We start from the raw sequence: 23,676 nt of genomic DNA, 5'->3' as shown, positions 1-23,676 counted from the left end.
AGATGGTGACACGTTCCTGGTCCATCTTTCAGGATAATCCAAGTATAAGATATTATTAGCCAGACAGGTGTTACTGAAGGTAAATCTTAGTAAGAACAAAAGATTTGTTCATTAGCTTGATTTAGTACCATGCACATTTATGAACTCTAATAATAGCTGGTCTTTAAAAGCTTTAATTTACTGGTAGCTTTTTCATTAAAAAGGCTTTTTTGACTAATGACAATCATTGGGCTATACCAAAACATTTTGTCTTTACTATTTGAATATTATATACAGATAACCGTTTTCCTGGTGTACTGGTTGCTAACTGTCTTTGCAACACTGCCCAATGACACATGAATGACCTCTCTTAGTGACATTAGGTTTTAGTATAACGAATTCCTGGAAATTTCAGAGGTAGAGGTGTGAAAGTTCTTTTCTTGCTAGTCTCCTAATTACATGAAGCCATGTGTTGTCTTTAATACAGATACCTTAGGCTTCTTGAAGGATTAGTTCCAAAGGTCTCTCTCAAAGGCTCACACTTTTTCAGAGAAGACAGGGAACATTAAAGTACATTTGATGTGCTACAATTTCACAGCCATAAAATTTGAGATGTTTCTTATAGATGCTGTACTCCAGATTCTCACTTTGCAGACAAAAAATCTGAGGTTTAAAAAGGGAAGTTAGGTGAGGTGAGAGTTGTTCCTTTCATCCTTTTAAACAGGAACCCCCCCCCCCACACACACACCCATCCTGCATGATTGTCTCATGATTAACACTTGGTATGGCTATGGTCCTTTGAGGTCTGGGATAAGTTAAAGAATATGTAGATTTTATTAATCAAGGTGCTTTTAGCTGAAAGTATTAGAAAATAACAAAATTCTACATGACTTGGTTAGAAGAATCAGAAAAGAATAGTAATTTCACAAAATGAAAAGTCCCTTGGTAGAGCACTTCAAGAGTCAGTTAATTTGGTGCCCAAATAGCTCGTCCAGGACCCAGGCTCTTTGCACCATCACACTTTGTCTTTCTCAGACTAGCTGCTTCAGTTCCATAATTGGCGTGCAGACCTGACAACCGACCATGTGCAGTGGACAAAGAGAAGTTTCTTCCTTTGAGTTTCTTTTTAGGAAAAAGTCCTACACGTATTTCCCCTCAACTTTTCTTGCCTAGAATTGTCTTATGCCAATTCCTTACCCATTGTGCTTGACGATGCATATGGTTTAGTTGAGGAAGTAGAGGAAGTGGCTAACCAAATAAACATGGGGTTCTGTTAGAAACAGGGAGGTTAGATGGTTTTGAAGGAGGAAAAAATATGCACCACAGAGATCAGCAAGAATGATTTTAGAATTTGATGGACATGTAATGTACACCATACTGTGAAAGACAGGTAATGCCATGGTCTAAGAACTGTTTCAACAAAGACGTAACAAACTGAAGTACGACACTGACTCTGTCTCATGGCAGAGATACCTTCAATCACTTTGGAGCAAAAGGGTAGGAAGAGAGGGTCCCAAGATTGTCTCATTCAGGTAGCCTTGTCTCCTTTGATATTAAATGACTCAGTAGCCAATCACTTTGCATTGTGTTTTCTTTTTTTTTCCTATTACAGAAATTTAATTCTTAGTTTACTTCCAAAACCAAAAATTTTAGTACCATATAATTTCACAGGTAAATTCTAATAATCAATACAGAAATAAGTTATTTCTTCAAAAATTTTTTGCTGAATTTTGAAGTGGAGAGGACCCTTCTCTACTCATTTCATCTGATCATTATTGTACTATTATTATAATACAATTGTTTTTTGGACATTTTCTCAACATTTAAAAAATTCTCTTTGAATTTCTTTTTAAAATAGAAAGCAGTCTAAATCTTTTTCAACTTTGAAATATTCTTCATTTTTTTAAATTAATTTTTATTGGAGTATAGTTGATTTACAATGTTGTGTTAGTTTCTGCTGTACAGCAAAGTGAATCAGTTATACATATATATATATATATCCACTCTTTTTTAGATTGTGTTTTCATTTTTCACACATCATTGGGCTCTTTTCTTTTTGAGGAAGATGAGGGGAAGTGGTGATATTCTTTATCATGTAATTAGGGTTGCTCAAGGCCTATTACAGTGACCTCTTCTTTGGTACCTCTAAGGACTTGGAGCCCTTATGCCTCCAAAGTTGAGAGGTAACATAATAACTATGGTTAGATGTACAGTTGAAACTATGGTAGCTGGAGATAGCATGTCCCATGTAAAGACACACCAGAACAAAGTCCACTCCCCTTCCCCACGAAATATCTTGGAGAGGTGTTTATGATGGGACACTACAACTACGTGGGATCACACCAAAAATAATTTTTAAGGGGGCTCAGTATCTCTGGTTTGTAACTCTGGCTGTGTGATGTTGGTAAATACTGCGGATTTAATTACCAGATGCTGAACACCAACAGACTTATGTCTGGCACCCAGACTTCTCCCTTGATCTCTATCCTCAGATGTTGCTCTTTCATAGAGATGTCTAACAGGCACTATAAACTTATCACAGTAAAATCAGAACTTTTGATACTTGCTGACTACCCTTCTTTCACCTAACACCATTACATCATTCCACCATCTTCTTTTCAGAGACTCAAACCAAACACCTAAAGATTATTTTCTCCTCTCTTCTCTTCAGTCCACCATCCAATCCATCCAAAGTCCTGCCCATTCCACCTCCTAAATTTATCTCCAGTCTAACCTCTTCTCTTCACCTCCACCAACGATCCCCCAAACTCCACGCACATGCACATTTCATCTGAGTTATGGCAACAACTTCAAAGGACTCCTGACTTCCAGCAGGCCTTACCGCAATTCATTCGCCACTCCCCAGCTGAGTGGTGGTTTTAAAATATGACTCTAATCATTTTGCACACCTGGTTTAGATCTTAACATTGCTTTTAGAAAACAACCCCAGGTCCTTAACCTTACCCTGATGACCCTGCATTGATCTGGCCCCTGTTCTTCCCTATGACCATATTGTGTCCCATTCTCTCGCCCCCAACTTCACCCCATGACTCTTCTCCAGCAAAGCTGGCCTCCTTTCTGAGCCTAAAACATTGCGAGCTCTTTGCTGTACCATGGTCTCTGTGCTTGTTTTCATTGTCTAAGAACTCTTTTTCCTGCGACTTTCCATAGCACCTTTCTGGTTTCAACTCAGGCCACTTCTGATGGACTCTGCCCATCTAGGTTGTGGTCACCCCTATGTTGGTGCCGCAGAAACTCATAACCAAAAGTGGCGATTTTCTTCTGTTATTCCCATAGCGCCCATAATGCTGCTCCCAAAGTCTCCAACCCACAGGGGAGCGAGGCACTCTTCCTTCTCTGAAAGGAAGAGTGCCTTCCTTCCTTCTCTTAATCTTTGTTATATTCCCTATCAGAACCCTTGTAGAAAAGGGTTTTACTTCATAAAAGAACCTTTCTAGATTCTGGTTTCCAATTCTTTCCTAATCACTATGTTAGTTCAACAAATATTTAGTGACTGTATAATAAATACCATGTTGCACAGATGAGGATACCATAAAGCATAAGACACAGGACCAGTCTTTAAGAGGAGTACAGTCTGGCTTCTCTTCTCCTCTCCCTTTTGCCTGGGATGAAGGAGGAGGACGCGGGAAACTAAGTCCTTGATGACAGTACAGCGTGGATGTTCTCTGGGAGATCAGAGAAGGTGCACCGTTCTCCAGTTTGTTTGAAGGAGTAAAATTTGAACTGATTCTTGATGGGCAAGCAATAGTAATCTTGGTGAAGAATATGGGAGAAAGGGACATTCCAGATAGTGGAATGTGCGAAGGCACCCAGGTAAGGGAGAACCCGACCCCGACCACCATAATTATGGTCATCATTGTGTCATCATTACCATTTTGAGATACGCACAGCTCTAGGTGCTTTTATGGGATATTTCTAATTCCCACGGTGACTAAGCAAGGAAAGGGTTATTGTTCTTATTTCATAAATAAGAACTTTAATTTGTCTAAAGTTTCTCACACCATAAGAAGTGGAGCTCATATTTGAACCCTGATAAGTTTGTTACAAAACTCGAGCTGACAGCTCGGGTCTCCTGGCTTCTATTTTAGTGTCCTCTCTGCTCTCTCATGCTCCCACAAGCTCTACGAAGCCGGTTGTTGTTATCCAGGGTCCTCTGCTGTTTTAAGCCTCTAAATCAAAGTTTACTGTTTTTCCCACAGGAATGCCCTCTGTCCCTCCTTTTCGCCTGTCTGGTAGGTAATGCCATTTTGGACTCACTTCACCGGCAGTTCCTCTCCTCTCTGAAGCTTTGCCTTTTCCTCACTCTCTCCTTCCCAGTCCCAGGAAGACTGCTCGCTTTGTGCTTTACTGGACCTACGGCACACCATTGCCTTTCTGTATATTTATGTTCTTATCCTCTTCCTTCACTCTCTTCCTTATCCTATCCACCCTTGCCCTCACAACCCAGCTAGAGCTGAAATGTGGGGTCCTCGAGGCAAAGGTGGTATCTCATTTGTTATTATGACTGTAGCGTTTAGTACCATTCCTGACATGAAGTGAAAACTCAGAAAGGGCTTGCTGAATGAATGAATGAGTAAGCAAAGGCCGTCTAACATGGAGAATGATATGTTACTGCTCCAGAATATTCCCTATAATATTAATGTTTCCCTTCATTTGTTATATAGTCACAAGGCTCTCATTCTGGGTGAAATGTAAGTATGAGAAAAGAAGCCAATTATGTTTGTGATTTTTTCAAAGAATTTCCTTCCTCCGTTGTGTGTGTGTGTGTTGGCATGTGTGTGAGAGAGACACACACAGACAATATGAGAGTTGAGTTTTTAAAATGTAAATACAGTTGAAATTGGCTTATTGCTAAGTTCTTTCATTGGTGTTTAGATGAAAAGATTTTAAAGTCATTTCAGATGTGGAGAAATTATTTTTTTAAGAATGGGAATTTTCCATAAGAAGAAAATATTTTCTGAGCACCTACTCTGTGCTAGGACCTCTCTTACCGGCAAATTCATTTATTTTTTACCTCTTTGCTGCTAAGGAAGTAGTGGGAACCTGTATTTTAATTAGCTGATCTTAGTCAAGCCCTCTGCATTCAGCGTATCTTTTAACATTACAGGGAAGACATGAGCCTTATTCTACCAAAAAATATTAAGGGCTTAAGGATCTGAGAGAGGAAAATGTAGAATTGGGCCTTCTCCCCAGTTCTGCCTTGACTTCCTAGTTCAAGCTCTTTCTGTTATACCACATGGTAATATTGCTTATAGAAAACATATAATTTAAGGGATCTTTATTCTAAAACATACAAGCACTTGATTTTCCAGGCAGTCATTGCATGCTGGCAGATTTGTCTTTGTAAAGTCTCACATTTTCACAGTCACCACCATATTTATGTCCTTTTCATGTATCACTAATGGATGGGGCCAATTTGGAAATAGGAGAACTGGGAACCCAGGATTCAATGCAGGAGAAACAATACAGAGTCCAGAAAGTGTGTCTGATGGGAACACCAAATAGGACATAACACCATCAACTAATTTCAGAGGATAGCTTAGGGCCTGGGAGAGACTGGACATTCAGGAACAAGAGCAGGGTGAACAGTGATTTTTAGGTCCATTTGGACTAACAACCCAAGCCGAGGAGTCAGTAGCAATCTGGGCCTAACTAGAGCCAGAGTAAGAATATTAACAGCAGCAACCATGACAGTGTTCTAAATATTTGCAAAACATTTTTAGATAGCTTCTTACTGACTGTCAACTACAATGCTGTGAAACACATATACATATTATTGGTAGGATATGTCAAAATGAAGAAGGAAACATGTGGCATTGGAATAAGGAAAATAGCAGTATGTAATGAAGTATGAATATACTACACAGCTTTGTAAATCGCAACAGATTTTGGAAAGGCAGCTGCTAAGGAGTGTAATTGCAATTGTTAGACAAATATTTGGAGCATTTAAAGTACTTGGCTAAATTTTTCCTCATCAGCAAAATAGGCAAAGGAGGCAACTTGTGTTCTGGAGACCACTGGAGTGTGATAGGCTAAGGGCACATATGAAGCTAGGACCAAGCTAGGCAAAAATAGCAACAAATATATCGCACTGCACATGCTCTGTTCCTGGCACTATGGTTATAGAGCCCAAGTTCTGCTGCTGATGGTACAACGTCCATCAGCAATAAGAAAAGCCAAGCAAGCCAAGGGTGGATATAGAAAACAGCTGGTAGAAGTAGAACTGTCCATGTCCTATTCAGCTCCATCTTGGGGGGAAGATTTGAGAAAGAATTTGAAACGAGTTTGTGGAATAGACCTAGGAGGGTAGTCTTGGGTAAATACATAAACGCTGAATGTTCAGATGATATCAGAGACTGTGTATCAGTTCTGGCTTCCACTGAGACTCTTGTCAGTCAGTACAAATAAATTTAAGGTTTCTTTGTCCACTTGGTTTCACTCGATCTCAGTTCCTCTAACTCCAAATTTCTCAACCTTGGCACCATTGACACGTTGGATCAGATCATTCTTTGCTGTGAGGGCTGAACTGTGCACTGCAAGATGTTTAACAGCAACCCTGGCCTCTACCTGTCAGTAGCACCCTCCCCAGTTATGACTAAAAGGTCTCCAGATATTGCACAATGTTCTCTGGGAAGCAGAATTGCTCCTGGTTGAGAGCCACTGGCCTAACTGCTAGCCATTGCTACAGGTGAGAGAGGACTTTGAGAGTAGATGAGGCTCATTCTGGTCTCATGGATTTTTTGAATTGAGAGTCACTGTGACAGCCTATCCCTGGGCCGTTCTGACATGGAGGATGGTTGAGCCACCCAAAGGGCAATCAGAATATTGAATAATTATCATCTGAGCTTTATAGATAAAGGGATTCAGTCAGAGAGCTAGAGATCTGTCCCCGCATCACATGGAGGAACTGATCGCTTGAACCCCAGTCATAACACTCTATGCCCCATCTCTTTTCTCTATAACAAGTGGCTTTTATCCCAGGCTTTGCAGATTCCCCAGACCTTAGGTACTGAGGGAAAGGGGAAATAGATAGGACTTTGGGTTCTCCTGCGTTTCCGTCCATCCCTAGTTTTACCTTGGCCACAGCAGCATTACTATCACCATCCTATGTTGATAGTGGTTTTATATTTCTGCTAAAGTAATAACAGGTAAAATCCTCTGCATTATCCTTTACACAGAGAGAAGCTCAACAATATTTCTTACTGTTTTCAAGAGTAAGGCAAGCTGAGGCTGCAGGGGAATTAAGTTTGCTAACCTGCAAGGTAGAAATTTCATAGGGACTGGGACCCAAAAAGGCCATTTCATTATCCATTCTTGGTCTCTTTCCAGAAAAAGTCATCCTGCCTCCATATTTCACTTTTCTAGGCTATCCTGAATTATTGTGCCAGAGTTATCTTCTGGCAGAGACTTGAGAAATTTTACCCCATTCTTGAGAATCTAAATTCTCATCCTGCTAACATCTTGCTTGGCAATCTTCAAATTCTATATTAATCCAGGAATTTCTAACTCTCCCCTTTTTCATAAAATAGGGATCAGCTCCGGGCAAGAGAAACACAACTTGACAACTCACATCTCCCGTATCTGCCTGTCATGATATCTGAATGTCTACATTTAGAGATCAAGTTTGTTAAATAAAGAAATTGACTTCTGCAGTTATCATTTTTCTTAAAAGCAGATGAACTTGAAAATTTTGACATATGTATATTTTGTCAGCCAAAGACAAACCATCTATTTCGGGAGGCAATATTGCATACTTGTGAATTGTGTGCTTTGGAATGTGTGCTTTGGAATTAAACTGCCTCAGTTCATATTCCAGGTTGCCACTTTTAGCAATATTATCTCAGACAAGTCTTCTAAATTTTTATGAACCTACTTTTCTCCTCTGTAAGGTGGGGTGATAATGCTCTCTATATTGGAGTTATTGGAATTAAATGAGATAGTATATGTAGAGCATTTAAAAAAATACTCAATAATTTCCAGTTCCATTGTTATTACTACTTTATTCCCAGGGGACCATCCTGCATGCATATTATAAATTAAAGAAATCATTGATAAGAACAATATTGGAGGTTATCTCGGCAATTTCACAATTTTCTCTGAGTTATCAGAAAACAAAGGTTATAATGAATAGATCAATAAAAATATAACTACAGCAAGGAAAAATGATATTAAATGAATTATAATATATTAAATCATCCCAATAAAAACCAAATTCTTACTGTAATAAGCCAGTAGAGTCCCTGTAGTAGACATTTTAAAATGTGATATACTTTTCTCCCTATTATAAATTCGGTCTTAAGTGGATTGGTAGGCATCTAGTGAAGTTTCCACTGTCTTGTTTGACTATTTCCAGAGGACCAAGGATTCCTGAAAGGGTGAATTTTGCCTTATATGTTAAAGAGAACTTTAAAAAAGAAGTGTGAAGGTCACCAGACATTATATCAGGTATTTGATATTTTAGATACAAAAAAGTCTTAGAAAAACTAGATAATTAACATATTTACCTAAATAAGTGTCATCTGACTAACCATTTTATCATATTCTTAATCCGGATCTTGAAAGAGAAGAATAGTGTAGTCAAATTGCTATTACCTTTACTAATTGAGTAAATTCTAGAAATGTTAAGAAAAGTATAGCGCAGGAGCTAAATCAATGTTTGCAGAATGAATGTTGAAAACTTTTGGTTCTTAATGGTTGCCCTTCCCTATACCATGCATGTTCTTCCTGTTGCTATGACCTTTTCTGTTAGCCAACTGGACACTGTCATACAACATGTTAAATGTACCACTGGGTGATGTAACCAGTGATCTGGGCATTATGCCAAGGCAGGTTTTGCTCTAGGGACCTAAATTAAGATTTAGATGCACCTATTATAACTGCATAGTTAAAAAGAAAATAACTGCTGGGATAATTCAAAATTTAAACAGGATAACACAGAGTGTACATTTACACTACTTATGTAAGAGACTTTTTCAAGCTCTCCATGTTATGGAAAATATGGATCCTCTTAGCATTACTCTTACCTGTTCACTAAAGACCAGTTCTCTTTTAGGTCCTTCTTGCCCTAATGTCAGTTTTGTAGCTTAGTTTGTGTTACTCTCTGTGTATGAAACTAACAAAACTGCGTATTTTTCAATAGACATCAGTCTTTCCTTAATTCAGAATGCCTATTCCTTTAATTAATCCAAATGAGAGATTTATGTTTCTCCCCAAACAAAATGTATCCTTACATCAATTAAATGAGAGTTTTTGATGAAATACTCGCTAACAGAGAGTAAGTAATTGAGATATAATTGTTTGTAGGTGAAAAATAAGTACCACTTTCATGGAAAATGTGAGTTTAATGCTGATGATTTCCATGATTATGATGTGTTTTATGTGGCTTTTTATACCACTGTTTTGGAAGCATTCAGAATACCAGTTGAGGCAAAAGCATCTTAATGTTTGTTTTAGTGTTTGGCAACAAATACAGTCTATTAAATATGTAATAGTTAATATTAAAAGCTCATGCCAGATTGTAACTAACATAAAGAGTTTATTCAATCTCTTTAAACACATCAATTTAAAGCTACATCTGAATGAGTTTTCATTTAGCATTTGGGTTTCTTGGGATTTTCAGCAGGTGAGCTCTGGGGAAGTTAGGGGGTGTGTGTTCTCCCCTGATTGGCACACCCTGCAAAGCAAGGACTCTTAATGTACACGCCTCAATCCTTCTTTTAAGGATCGGCTGGTGGCAAGCATCTTCAGTGCCCATGGGGTTTGCTGAGTGAGCAGAGCACAAAAAGCTCTCCTTTTGAGCCATTTATGTAGGAGGGAGAAGATGGTGAGAAGTGTCAGGCTTACAAATCTCTCCTTGTCCCATTGATTCACCAGGAGAGAACACTTTCCTTTATCATCGTTTACTTAGCATTTGATTCCTTGCTTCCCTTCACTAGCTCCCCTCTCCCTTACGCTCCCTCACTCCCATTAATAATCAGGTTCCTTTAAATCAGGTCGTACAATTCTTTTTCATGGTGCATTACATGCTCGAAGAAAGAAAATCTAGAATGCTTTAGGAAAGACACAGTGATGTCCTGCTGGTGCAGGGGGCCTGTGCATGGGGAGACAAACGCTGGTTTTTCTTTTTGGTCAGATCTACACTTGGGCAAGTTAAAGATTATGAGATGCAGTTTCCTCATCTCTAAGTTAGAGAATTAGAAACTACATCAGGAAGTACCTGGTATATATTGAATATGATAGAATATGGCTTCAACCTTTATATAAGAAGACTGGAAAGGGGGAGAGAAACAAGAGGAAGGAAAGACAGAGGGAGATGAGAGCCGTGTGGAGGCTGGAGAGGAGATCATGAGACCTGGACCGGGTAAGACACAGAGGTCCTCCTCATGAATGGAAAGGGAGAAGCACTGTGATATTCATCCAAATTCATCACTTGAGAAATAACCGGAACAGACTGTGCTCATGTCAGGAAGAGGCTGGAGCAGGATGATCAAAGCAAACACACGTGGAGCTTTATTAGAACAGAATGTTATCCTGCACTACAAGGCAATTTTCCTCTTTTTAAAATTCATTTTCATTATACAGTAGCTTTATATTTGCAGACAAGTTGCAGAGATAGTACGGAGAGTCTCCATATACCCCAATCCAGTTTCCCTTCTTGTTAACATTTGACATCACTGTGATACGTTTGTCACAACTAAGGAACCAACGTCCGTATGTTACTGTTAACTAAACTCTGTACTTTATTCTATTTCATTAGTTTTTCCCTAATGTCCTTTTTTCTGTCCCAGGACCTCATTCATCGTACCGCGTAACATTTAGTCATATGTCTTCTCTTCTGGTCTGTGACAATTTTTCAACCTTTCCTTGTTTTTGATGACTTTGGCAGTTTTGAGGAGTTCATTATTTTGTAGAATGTTCCTCAAGTTGGATATGTCTGATGTTTTTCCCTTAGTTACAATGGGGTTAATTGGTTTTGGGGGTGATGTGCTATTCAGTTCTGGCAACCTAGGGCATGTGCTATCGACATGACTTCTTATTGATGATGTTTACTTTGATGACCTGGCTAAGGTAGTGCTTCAGATTTCTTCATTGTGAAAATGCACTCTCCTCTTTCCCCCTCCCCTCCCCTGCTCTGGCCACAAGTTACACACAGCCTCCACTTAAGAGACAGGTCGTTGCACTCCATCTCCTTGAGGGGGAGGTATCTACGTCAATTACTTGAAGTTCTTTTATTCAGAGATTTGTCTCTCTTTCCCTGTTTCCCTATTATTCAATCGTTTATTTTTATCCATATGAACTCATGGACATTTATTTTATATTTGGATTATAATACAACACTACGTTATTTTATTGCTCAAATTGCTTTAGTTTTGGCCATTGGGAGCCCAGGTTAGCTCCTGTGTCCCTTTGACATGCCCTCATCACTTTTTACTTCTTGATCATTTCCTTACTGTCTGACACTGCAAGATGCTTCAGGCTGATCTTGTATATCCCATGCTCTAACCCTAGAATGAGCCAATTCTCCAGGGACCCCTGGTTCCTTTTATTTGAGAATAGTAGTAGAAACCAAGATCTGGGTGCTGGTGTGCTCATTATGACTGAGGTGGTGTTGCTTCTAGGCCCTCTCAGCAGACAGAGCTAGAAAATATATGTGGTATGCTAACCCATGCATGTATGCATATCTATAATTATTTCTATGTCTGTTTATCCATATCTATATTAAGTATTTAAATGTGAGTTCATACAGCTATTTCCATCTCTAATACTGTACCATGTGGATAATTCTAGAACCCTTTGCTTCTCTGTAACTTTTCACTCCAACAGTGAGAAATCTGACTTCCACCACTCGTCATTCACTTACCTACTTTTTTCCCCCCAGGTTTACATGTACGGTGGTTTCAGAATTGTTAACTTGCATCCCTTTGGAGAAGCAGCTTTACCAATGAGGGTACAGTGCTTATACGTGATTGTTTTTTTCTCTAATCTTATACTTTCCAGTCATTTACAAAGTTGCTTACGTTGATGACTTTTTAACCCACACTCTTCAGTGAGGTTACGTCGTACTTTTATAATACAGTTGATTCCTTTGTCAAAGTATACATTCCATCCTGGGATCCCCTAACCTACTAGTAATTTTTTAAGATTTGCATACATTAAGATTAACTCTTTGTTCTGTAAAGTTCTGTCAGTTTACAGAACAAATCCGTAGATTAGAGCCCGTGAGCAAATGGCTCATCTTTTTGAGAAGAAGATTTTCTTACTTCCAGCAAATGGCTGCCTTGGTCTTCCTAATATCTAGGTGACAGTTCTTGAACAGGTCAGGGGAGTATCTTAAAAAACAAAAGATCTTCAAGCTCTCCTTTCTCCATCACTCCTTTCCAAGCTATCACCGAGCCCTGTCAATTCGACTACATAAAGATCTTCTCAATCAGCCTGTTCTTTGATTGGATAGGAAGAATTAATATTAAGATGATAATTCACCCAAAATTAATCTATAAATTTAATGTAATCTTAATAAAAATCCCAATACGAATTCTTATGGACCTGACAAACCTACCCTAAAATTTATTTGGAGGAGGTTGTCTTTGAGATTAGCCAAGAAATATATCAAAGCATTCTATAAAACCACAATAATTAAAGGAATGTAATACTGACTGTATGTATTTTGTCAACAGAAAATAATAGTATACTCATACATATATGGTTCATTCATTCATATTTATATGTGTATATATTATGTATATATGAGTATGTTTATGTATGTCTGTTCATAGATATGTTTATACACACATTTATAAATATATATAAATATGTATGTATGTTATATATACACACACATATAAATATACACGTAGTTCTCCAAACTGTCAGGGAGAGGATGGACCATACTGAAAGGTCTGTATTGCATGATAGTTACGAGCACTGGTCCTGGAGACAGACTGCCGGGTTTGAGTCTTGACTCTGTCACTTCCCAGCTGTGTGACCTTGGGCTTTAACTTCCTGAGCTATTACCCAAGTTTCCTTCTGTGGAAAAAAAATCTAGTACCTATATCAAAAGGTAGTTTTGAAGGTTAAATAAATTAATGTAGGTAACAAGCTTAGAATAGGCCTTTTCCCTAAGCACCAGTAGATGTGAACCATTATTATTTTTATTATACAAAACATAGATTTTTAAAACAGTTGTCTACCCATTTTGAAAAATAACACTGTAGTCCCTACTTTGGAGTCCTACACTGATAGGTGTCCATTAAATTGTTGATTTCTTGAGATATCAAATAGTTTATCAAAAAGTTTAAAATAAATAGACAATTTTAAAATTTATCATGAAAATAGTAGTGAAAGACTCTTTAGGGGGATATCTTTTTTAACACATTATCCAAAACAAGGATTGCAAACTCATTGGCATAGGGGGCCAGCAGGTGAATCATTGAAGTCACCTGGATGGAGAATATGGTGAAATGGAGGCCTCACAGACTATATTAAAAAGACAACTGCTATTCACCTCCATCTGATTACTGCCACGCAGAAATACGAGTGCACGTTTTTCAAGAGAATCTGAAAACCTGGATTCCCATGCAAAATTTTCTGTTTCTAAATGTTGACAACTAATTCAGTTTTTAAAATGTGGTGAGGGACAAAGTATATCTGCCATTCACAGCTGGTTCGTATTGTTTGTTTGCCATCAAGACTTAGAATCTTTAGGCTACGCTAACCTGTCTTTCCGCCAACTTGAATATCCCCATTATACCTTTTACAGTGCCACCAGTATACTACAGCTTAATACTTGTTTTTTGTTGAATCAATTTGCTTTTCCTCCTGAGTCTTTCTGATTCTAGTCAATGCTTTGAATCATTAATAAACCTCCATTTGTAGCCATTTATTTTAAATGTAGGGTGCTATTAGGGATTCTATATACTCTCTAATGATAACAATCAGATTGTTACTACATTCCATCAGGTGGTTTTTCTCATGACATAGATGAGAAGACTAGAAGGCTCAGTTACTTTTCTAAGGTCAAAGCCTTGTGGCCAGGATAGACTTGATACCGTATTGTCTAGGTCTGCCCTTCTGAGTGAGTTAGAGTTCAAAGTAAGTAATGAAACATTCAGCTCTTCCTCAGTGAAATTGTTCAGGAACCAGCTAACAGGTTGCCAACCACATCTTGTCCATCTGAAAAGACTTCTTCTAGGATCATTCTATTGGATGACCTTGTCAAGATTATGGCTTAGAATGCAGAAAATATAGGTTAAAAGAAGTCTGCCACTTACAGATGTATAGCTTTCCAAATGTTCATTTGTAAATCAGTTGTTTGGAACTCAGAATTCATTTCCTTGCAGAAAGAGTTACAACTGGCAGTTATGTTTCCCCTGAGGCTTGTCCACAAAAGACTATTTAGCCTTAATGTATCTGAAATAGTGTACATTTGCCATGAAAATGTGTAGAAAACAGAACTCTTGTAATTCGAGTAATTAAATAAAAAAGAAAACAGTAATATTCAATGAGAACTTTAAAATATATTCTGAATACTGATGCAATGGAAAGGGGGATTTATCCAGAGGAAAATATAGAACTTGGAAAATAATTTTGTTAGGATTTCAGGAGGAGTCATTTCTGGACACTATGGAAGCACTTGAAAAATTAATGGAATTAAGTACTTGAAATGTTCGATTTCACTTCATGACTTCTAGATTTTTGAACGCTAATCTTCCCATGATTAAGTGCTGTTTCTAGTGTCCAATTCAGTTGACACAAAAGACATGAAAGAGAATAGAAAAGGAGAAGATAAATGGAGGTGTACTTTTCAATAATGCAGAAGTTGAGAGAGACAGCAAGAGAAAGAAACTTAAAAACCATGTCTGTGTTCCCGTGATAGAGGTGGGGATAGCTTCCAGGCAGTGGAAAGAGAGACTCCTTTGACTCCTCATGAGAGATGAAAAAGTTTACTGATGGCAGGGACCTTTTCTCTGAGAAATTCCTGAAGCTGTTATTGTTTGATTTTATCATCTCAAGGTATCTTGGTCATAAGCCATGACAAATGTAGGACTGGTACAGCGTTGAAATCAAGAGTGCAAAACACTGTTCAAATGCACTAAATATTCAGAATCCTGAATATTGATTAAACAAGGGAGGACTTCAACCTCAAATAGAAATCAACACGGTATTTTTGTGCTTAGATTTTATCTTCTGACTTGTTTAATTTTTAGCTAGGAGTGTGAAAGATAGAGGCTTTCTGTATTTTTCAGATGGCCAAATGGTTGAATGGGAAGTTGAACAGTCTGCTGACATTTCCAGAGTGTGTTTGGAAACAGTCACATGAACAACAACGCAAATAACAATGCAAGTTACATTCACAAAGCAGAGGTCCTTTCTGCCAAACATAGCTTTACCTAAAAGGATATAAAAGAAAGAGGAGTCATCATGGTCATAGGACAAAAACAAACCAGGGTGAAGAAACTGAAAACTAACAAGGCCAAACAAACAGGCGCCAGGAAGTGATGTGGGCAAGCATGTATCATTTCCCTTTGTCCTTCTTACAAGCCGGTAAGATGGGGTTCCTCCCCTGACCCTCCCTTCAGTACATGTGCCTGGGTTAATTGGCCAGTCAGAATAAACTGCCCCAACCACTCTGAACTAACAACAGCACAGAAACATCAAAAGCATTGTCCTGTTGCAGCAGTGCAGGAAGAAGGTCATTAACCATACTCTGTTCCAGGGAATTTTTAACCCAACTTTAAATTCTTCGCCTTCTCTTTCTCCTCCTCCCCCTCCTCCTTCTTCTTGTATTTTTTAAAAATGACTTGAATTTGAGATTCTGGTGTTCATTGGGCTTTCTTATTATAATTTTTAATAATGATAAAAGAATCAATAGTCTGTTGCCTCTGAGAGTTTCCATATATACCAGTGAAAGATTGTGTTCTTTTTGGCAAGTGAAATTGACATCCATTTAAATTCATTTCTCATTTAAAGTTGCAGTTTCAAATCACCTTTAAATGAGTGGGAATTTGAAGATAGTTAAAAACATAGTTTGATTTATTCCCAAAGGTTTTTGAAACAACATGCATTATCACATAAATAGAGGTTCAAAGTAAATAGTTCTTTTAAGGTTTATATAGGCTATGTAATGACCAGTCTGCCCATAGTTAAACACAAAAGGGCATTTTGATAACCAAGCAGTATTAGGTAAGCACTTATAGTGCAATTATTATTCTACCAACTGTGGGTCTGGAATTTAAAGTAATAGCCAGAATGATGTCCCCCATACTGTCTCTGTTCTAGCTCAGGAGATTGTACAGCCTATTTTTCAAATTCTAGAGCTTAAGATGTTAGAACAATGCTTTCAACTATTTTTTTTAGACTTTTTATTCTTAAGCTCACTTTTTAAAATTTAGCGATAATACTACGTTAATAAATCCAGTCATTCCATGTTTTATGGAAAAATAACTTGAAAAGATAGTGGAATGATGACTATGTGCTATTTTTTAAATGTTTTCAACACATTTTTAAGACACAGTAATAAAATGAAAGAAAAAAAGAAAACAACATAGTTTGGAAGAGACATGCTCTTGCTTAAGTGATTATTTTAAAAATGCTTAAGATAAAGTTGGAAATAAAGTATTTTTTTAAGTTCTGTTTATTCTTCAAATTAAAAAAATACATATATATATTTACTTCTGTATTTGGTAATTAAATTCAACCAAATTAAAAACTGGCAAGATTAGAGTTCTAGCAATAATAGAATATGGAAAATATGGAAATTTGTCTTAGATAGTCACAGTGTGGTTGAGATATCTAATTATCTTGGTCTAAAGAATTATAAGTTGATAAAGTGGTAGAATTTCTAGAATTGAAGGAATTGCCTCTTTAATCCATCCTTAGTGATTTACACTGATCATTATTACAGGTTTGCAAACTAATCATCTTTCTGTAAGGTGGCTTATGTTATTAAAAGAGAAGTCGGTCTCATATCTCTTGTAGTATTTTAGGTGCACATGGATAAGTGTAGTATGTACAAGACAGACAGATCTAGGGAAGAGCAACTGACTTGAGGCATATTATCAATCACCCACCAGCCTGCACTGCCTTTGGTTGATTTTCCTCTGGCATTTCATGTACTGTAAATAGCCAGTATAGACTTATGAGGCAACTAAAAAAAGTCTTAAAAATACAAGCTCATCTATCTCTATCGTATGGAATTCTTACATAAAGCTACTGGGAACTGAGAAATGCTAATTCTTCACTAGTTTCATGGCTGTAGAGATATTCCTTTCGGGGGTGAGAGATGAGAAGAACTATGCTGAAAATATCTACAGTCCCATCATCACTGTGATTCTTTGTTGATTTGCTATCCATTTGGTTCACCCATTCACTATGTGCTCTAGAAACTTGGCAAAAGCTGCCTATGTTAATATGTGTATTATTCTTTTTCCTGAGCTCTTTAAATAAGGGAAATGTGTTCTATTTCTTACACTTTTCTTCTCCTACATTGACAGAAGCTAGGATCTCTTACTTAAAAGAGGAGTATAAAATGTTTCATACAATTTTCACTTATATACACTGCCTTATTTGCTAATTGCTGTACACTTGCAAGTTTTATCTCACCATAGATTTTTTTTTAAACATCTTTATTGGAGTATAATTGTTTTACAATGGTGTGTTAGTTTCTGCTGTATAACAAAGTGAATCAGTTACACATATACATATGTCCCCATATCTCTTCCCTCTTGCGTCTCCCTCCCTCCCACCCTCCCTATCCCACCCCTCTAGGTGGTCACAAAGCACCGAGCTAATCTCCCTGTGCTATGCAGCTGCTTCCCACTAGCTAACTATTTTACATTTGGTAGTGTATATATGTCCATGCCACTCTCTCACTTCATCCCAGCTTACCCTTCCCCCTCCCCGTATCCTCAAGTCCATTCTCTAGTAGAGCTGTGTCTTTATTCCCGTATTGCCCCTAGGTTCTTCATGACCTTTTTTTTTCTTTTTTAGATTCCATATATATGTGTTATTCTAGATATATATATCTGGTACTTATATCTGGTACTTGTTATTCTCTTTCTGACTTACTTCACTCTGTATGACAGACTCTAGATCCATCCACCTCACTACAAATAACTCAGTTTTGTTTCTTTTTATGGCTGAGTAATACTCCGTTGTATATATGTGCCACATCTTCTTTCCATTCATCTGTCGATGGACACTTAGATTGCTTCCAAGTCCTGGCTATTGTAAATACAGCTGCAATGAACATTGTGGTACATGACTCTTTTTGAATTATGGTTTTCTCAGGGTATATGCCCAGTAGTGGGATTGCTGGGTAATATGGTAGCTCTATTTTTAGTTTTTTAAGGAACCTCCATACTGTTCTCCATAGTGGCTGTATCAATTTACATTCCCACCAACAGTGCAAGAGGGTTCCCTTTTCTCCACACCCTCTCCAGCATTTATTGTTTCTAGATTTTTTGATGATGGCTATTCTGACCGGTGTGAGGTGACATCTCATTGTAGTTTTGATTTGCATTTCTCTAATGATTAGTGATGTTGAGCATCCTTCATGTGTTTGTTGGCAATCTGTATATCTTCTTTGGAGAAATGTCTATTTAGATCTTCTGCCCATTTTTGGATTGGGTTGTTTGTTTTTTTGATATTGAGCTGCATGAGCTGCTTATAAATTTTGGAGATTAATCCTTTGTCAGTTGCTTCATTTGCAAATATTTTCTCCCATTCTGAGGGTTGTCTTTTGGTCTTGTTTATGGTTTCCTTGGCTGTGCAAAACCTTTGAAGTTTCATTAGGTCCCATTTGTTTATTTTTGTTTTTATTTCCATTTCTCTAGGAGGTGGGTCCAAAAGGATCTTGCTGTGATTTATGTCATAGAGTGTTCTGCCTATATTTTCCTCTAAGAGTTTGATAGTGTCTGGCCTTACATTTAGGTCTTTAATCCATTTTGAGTTTATTTTTGTGTACGGTGTTAGGGGGTGTTCTAATTTCATTTTTTTACATGTAGCTGTCCAGTTTTTCCAGCACCACTTATTGAAGAGGCTGTCTTTTCTCCACTGTATATTCTTGCTTCCTTTATCAAAGACAAGGTGACCACATGTGCGTGGGTTTATCTCTGGGCTTTCTGTCCTGTTCCATTGATCTATATTTCTGTTTTTGTGCCAGTACCATACTGTCTTTATTACTGTAGCTTTGTAGTATAGTCCAAAGTCAGGGATCCTGATTCCACCAACTCCATTTTTCTTTCTCAAGATTGCTTTGGCTATTCTGGGTCTTTTGTGTTTCCATACAAATTGTGAAGTTTTTTGTTCTAGTTCTGTGAAAAATGCCAGTGGTAGTTTGATAGGGATTGCATTGAATCTGTAGATTGCTTTGGGTAGTAGAGTCATTTTCACAATGTTGATTCTTCCAATCCAAGAATATGGTATATCTCTCCATCTATTTGTATCATCTTTAATTTCTTTCATCCGTGTCTTATAATTTTCTGCATACAGGTCTTTTGTCTCCTTAGGTAGGTTTACTCCTAGATATTTTATTCTTTTTGTTGCAGAGGTAAATAGGAGTGTTTCCTTAATTTCACTTTCAGATTTTTCATCATTAGTGTATAGGAATGCAAGAGATTTCTGTGCATTAATTTTGTATCCTGCTACTTTACCAAATTCATTGATTAGCTCTGGTAGTTTTCTGGTAGCATCTTTAGGATTCTCCATGTGTAGTATCATGTCATCTGAAAACAGTGACAGCTTTACTTCTTCTTTTCCGATTTGGATTCCTTTTATTTCTTTTCCTTCTCTGATTGCTGTGGCTAATACTTCCAAAATATGCTGAATAATAGTGGTGAGGGTGGGCAACCTTGTCTTGTTCCTGATCTTAGTGGAAATGGTTTCAGTTTTTCACCATTGAGCCCGATGTTGGCTGTGGGTTTGTTGTATATGGCCTTTATTATGTTGAGGTAAGTTCCCTCTATGCCTACTTTCTGGAAGGTTTTTATGATAAATGGGTGTTGAATTTTGTCAAAAGCTTTCTGTGCGTCTATTGAGATGATCATATGGTTTTTCTCCTTCAGTTTGTTAATATGGTGTATCACATTGATTGATTTGCGTATAGTGAAGAATTCTTGCATTCCTGGGATAAACCCCACTTGATCATGGTGTATGAGCCTTCTAATGTGCTGTTGGATCCTGTTTGGTAGTATTTTGCTGAGGATTTTTGCATCTGTGTTCATCAGTGATATTGGCCTGTAGTTTTCTTTCTTTGTGACATCTTTGTCTGGTTTTGGTATCAGGGTGATGGTGGCCTCATAGAATGAGTTTGGGAGTGTTCCTCCCTCTGCTATATCTTGGAAGAGTTTGAGAAGGATAGGTGTTAACTCTTCTCTAAATGTTTGATAGAATTTACCTGTGAAGCCACCTGGTCCTGGACTTTTGTTTGTTGGAAGATTTTTAATCACAGTCTCAAGTTCAGTGCTTGGGATTGGTTTGTTCATATTTTCTATTTCTTCCCGGTTCAGTCTCAGAAGGTTGTCCATGTCTAAGAATTTGTCTGTTTCTTCCAGGTTTTCCATTTTATTGGCATATAGTTGCTTGTAGTAATCTCTCATGATCCTTTGTATTTCTGCAGTGTCAGTTGTTATTTCTCCTTTTTCATTTCTAATTCTATTGATTTGAGTCTTCTCCCTTTTTTTCTTTATGAGTCTGGCTAATGGTTTATCAATTTTGTTTATCTTCTCAAAGATCCAGCTTTTAGTTTTATTGATCTTTGCTAATGTTTCCTTCATTTCTTTTTCATTTATTTCTGATCTGATCTTTATGATTTCTTTCCTTCTGCTAACTTTGGGTTTTTTTTTTTGTTCTTCTTTCTCTAATTGCTTTAGGTATAAGGTTAGGTTGTTTATTTGAGATGTTTCTTGTTTCTTAAGGTAGGATTGTATTGGTATAAACTTCCTTCTTAGAACTGCTTTTGCTGCATCCCATAGGTTTTAGGTCATTGTGTTTTCATTGTCATTTGTTTCTAGGTATTTTTTGATTTCCTTTTTGATTTCTTCAGTGATCTCTTGGTTATTAAGTAGTGCATTGTTTAGCCTCCATGTGTTTGTATTTTTTACAGATATTTTCCTGTGCTTGATATCTAGTCTGATAGCATTGTGGTTGGAAAAGATACTTGATACGATTTCAATTTTCTTAAATTTACCAAGGCTTGATTTGTGACCCAAGATATGATCTATCCTGGAGAATGTTCCATGAGCACTTGAGAAAAATGTGTATTCTGTTGTTTTTGGGTGGAATGTCCTATAAATATCAGTTAAGTCCATCTTGTTTAATGTATCATTTAAAGCTTGTGTTTCCTTATTTATTTTCATTTTGGATGATCTGTCCACTGGTGAAAGTGGGGTGTTAAAGTCCCCTACTATGATTGTGTTACTGTCAGTTTCCCCTTTTGTAGCTGTTAGCATTTGCCTTATGTATTGAGGTGCTCCTATGTTGGGTGCATAAATATTTACAATTGAACATCTTCTTCTTGGATTGATCCCTTGATCATTATGTAGTGTCCTTCTTTGTCTATTGTAATAGTCTTTGTTTTAAAGTCTACTGTGTCTGATATGAGCATTGTTACTCCAGCTTTCTTTTGATTTCCATTTGCATGGAATATCTTTTTCCATCCCCTCACTTTCAGTCTGTATGTGTCTGTAGGTCTGAGGTTGGTCTCTTGTAGACAGCATGTATACGGGTCTTGTTTTTGTATCCATTCAGCCAGTCTGTGTCTTTTGGTTGGAGCTTTTAATCCATTTACATTTAAGGTAATTATCGATATGTATGTTCCTATTATCATTTCTTAATTGTTTTGGGTTTGTTATTGTCGGTCTTTTCCTTCTCTTGTGTTTTCTGCCTAGCGAAGTTCCTTTAGCGTTTGTTATAAAGCTGATTTGATGGTGCTGAATTCTCTTAGCTGTTGCTTGTCTGTAAAGGTTTAAATTTCTCCATTGAATCTGAATGAGGTCCTTGCTGGGTAGAGTAATCTTGGTTGTAGGTTTTTCTCTTTAATCACTTTAAATATGTCCTGCCACTCCCTTCTGGCTTGCAGAGTTTCTGCTGAAAGATCAGCTGTTAACCTTATGGGGATTCCCTTGTATGTTATTTGTTGTTTTCCCTTGCTGCTTTTAATATTTTTTCTTTGTATTTAATTTTTGATAGTTTAATATGTGTCTTGACGTGTTTCTCCTTGGATTTATCCTGTGTGGGACTCTTTGTGCTTCCTGGACTTGATTAACTATTTCCTTTCCCATATTAGGGAAGTTTTCAACTATAATCTCTTCAAATATTTTCTCAGTCCCTTTCTTTTTCTCTTCTTCTTCTGGGACCCCTATAATTCTAATGTTGGTGCATTTAATGTTGTCTCAGAGGTCTCTGAGATTGTCCTCAATTCTTTTCACTCTTTTTTCTTTATTCTTCTCTGCAGTAGTTTTTTCCACTATTTTTTCTTCCAGGTCACTTACCATTCTTCTGCCTCAGTTATTCTGCTATTGATTATTTCTAGAGAATTTTTAATTTCATTTATTGTGGTGTTCATCACAGTTTTTTGCTCTTTAGTTTTTCTAGGTCCTTGTTAAACGTTTCTTGTATTTTCTCTGTTCTATTGCCAAGATTTTGGATCATGTTTACTATCATTATTCTGAATTCTTTTTCAGGTAGACTGCCTATTTCCTCTTCATTTGTTAGGTCTGGTGGGTTTTTGCCTTGCTCCTTCATCTGCTGTGTGTTTCTCTGTCTTCTCATTTTGCTGAACTTACTTAGTTTGGGGTCTCCTTTTCATAGGCTGCAGGTTCATAGTTCCCATTATTTTTGGTGTCTGTCCGCAGAGGCTAAGGTTGGTTCAGTGGGTTGTGTAGGCTTCCTGGTGGAGGGGACTAGTGCCTGTGTTCTGGTAGATGAGGCTGGATCTTGTCTTTCTGGTGGGCAGGTCCACGTCTGGTGGTGTGTTTTGGGGTGTCTGTGGCCTTATTATGATTTTAGGCAACCTCTCTGCTAATGGATGGGGTTGTGTTCCTGTCTTGCTAGTTGTTTGTCACAGGGTGTCCTGCACTGTAGCTTGCTGGTCACTGAATGGAGCTGGGTCTTGGTGTTGAGATGGAAATCTCTGGGAGATTTTCACCGTTTGATATTACGTGGTGCTGGGACGTCTCTCGTGGACCAGTGTCCTGAAGTTGGGTCTCCCACCTCAGAGGCACAGCCCTGATGACTGGCTGGAGCACCAAGAGTCAGTCATCCACACGGCTCAGAATAAAGGGAGAAAAAAAAGAAAGAAAGAAAGAAGAAGATAAAATAAAATAAAATAAAGTTATTAAAATAAAAAATAAAAAATAATTATTAAAACAAATTTTTTTAAAGTAATAAAAAAATTAGAAAAAATAAAAAAGAAAGAAAGAAAGAAGAGAGCAACAAACGAAAAAACAAATCTACCAATGATAACAAGTGCTGAAAACTATACTAAAAAAACAAAAAATACCAAAAAAAACCAAACAAAAAACCAGAAAGAACCCTAGCACAAATGGTAAAAGCAAAGCTATATAGACAAAATCACACACAGAAGCATACACATACCCACTCACAAGAAGAGAAAAAAGGGAAAAAATATATATATCGTTGCTCCCAAAGTCCACCTCCTCAATTTGGGATGATTTATTG

The sequence above is a fragment of the Balaenoptera musculus genome, chromosome 7 (genome assembly GCF_009873245.2).
Source record: "Balaenoptera musculus isolate JJ_BM4_2016_0621 chromosome 7, mBalMus1.pri.v3, whole genome shotgun sequence".
In the NCBI taxonomy this organism is placed as follows: Eukaryota; Metazoa; Chordata; class Mammalia; order Artiodactyla; family Balaenopteridae; genus Balaenoptera; species Balaenoptera musculus.
The sequence above is the reverse complement of the archived record's forward strand: the minus strand, read 5'-3'. Positions refer to the sequence as shown.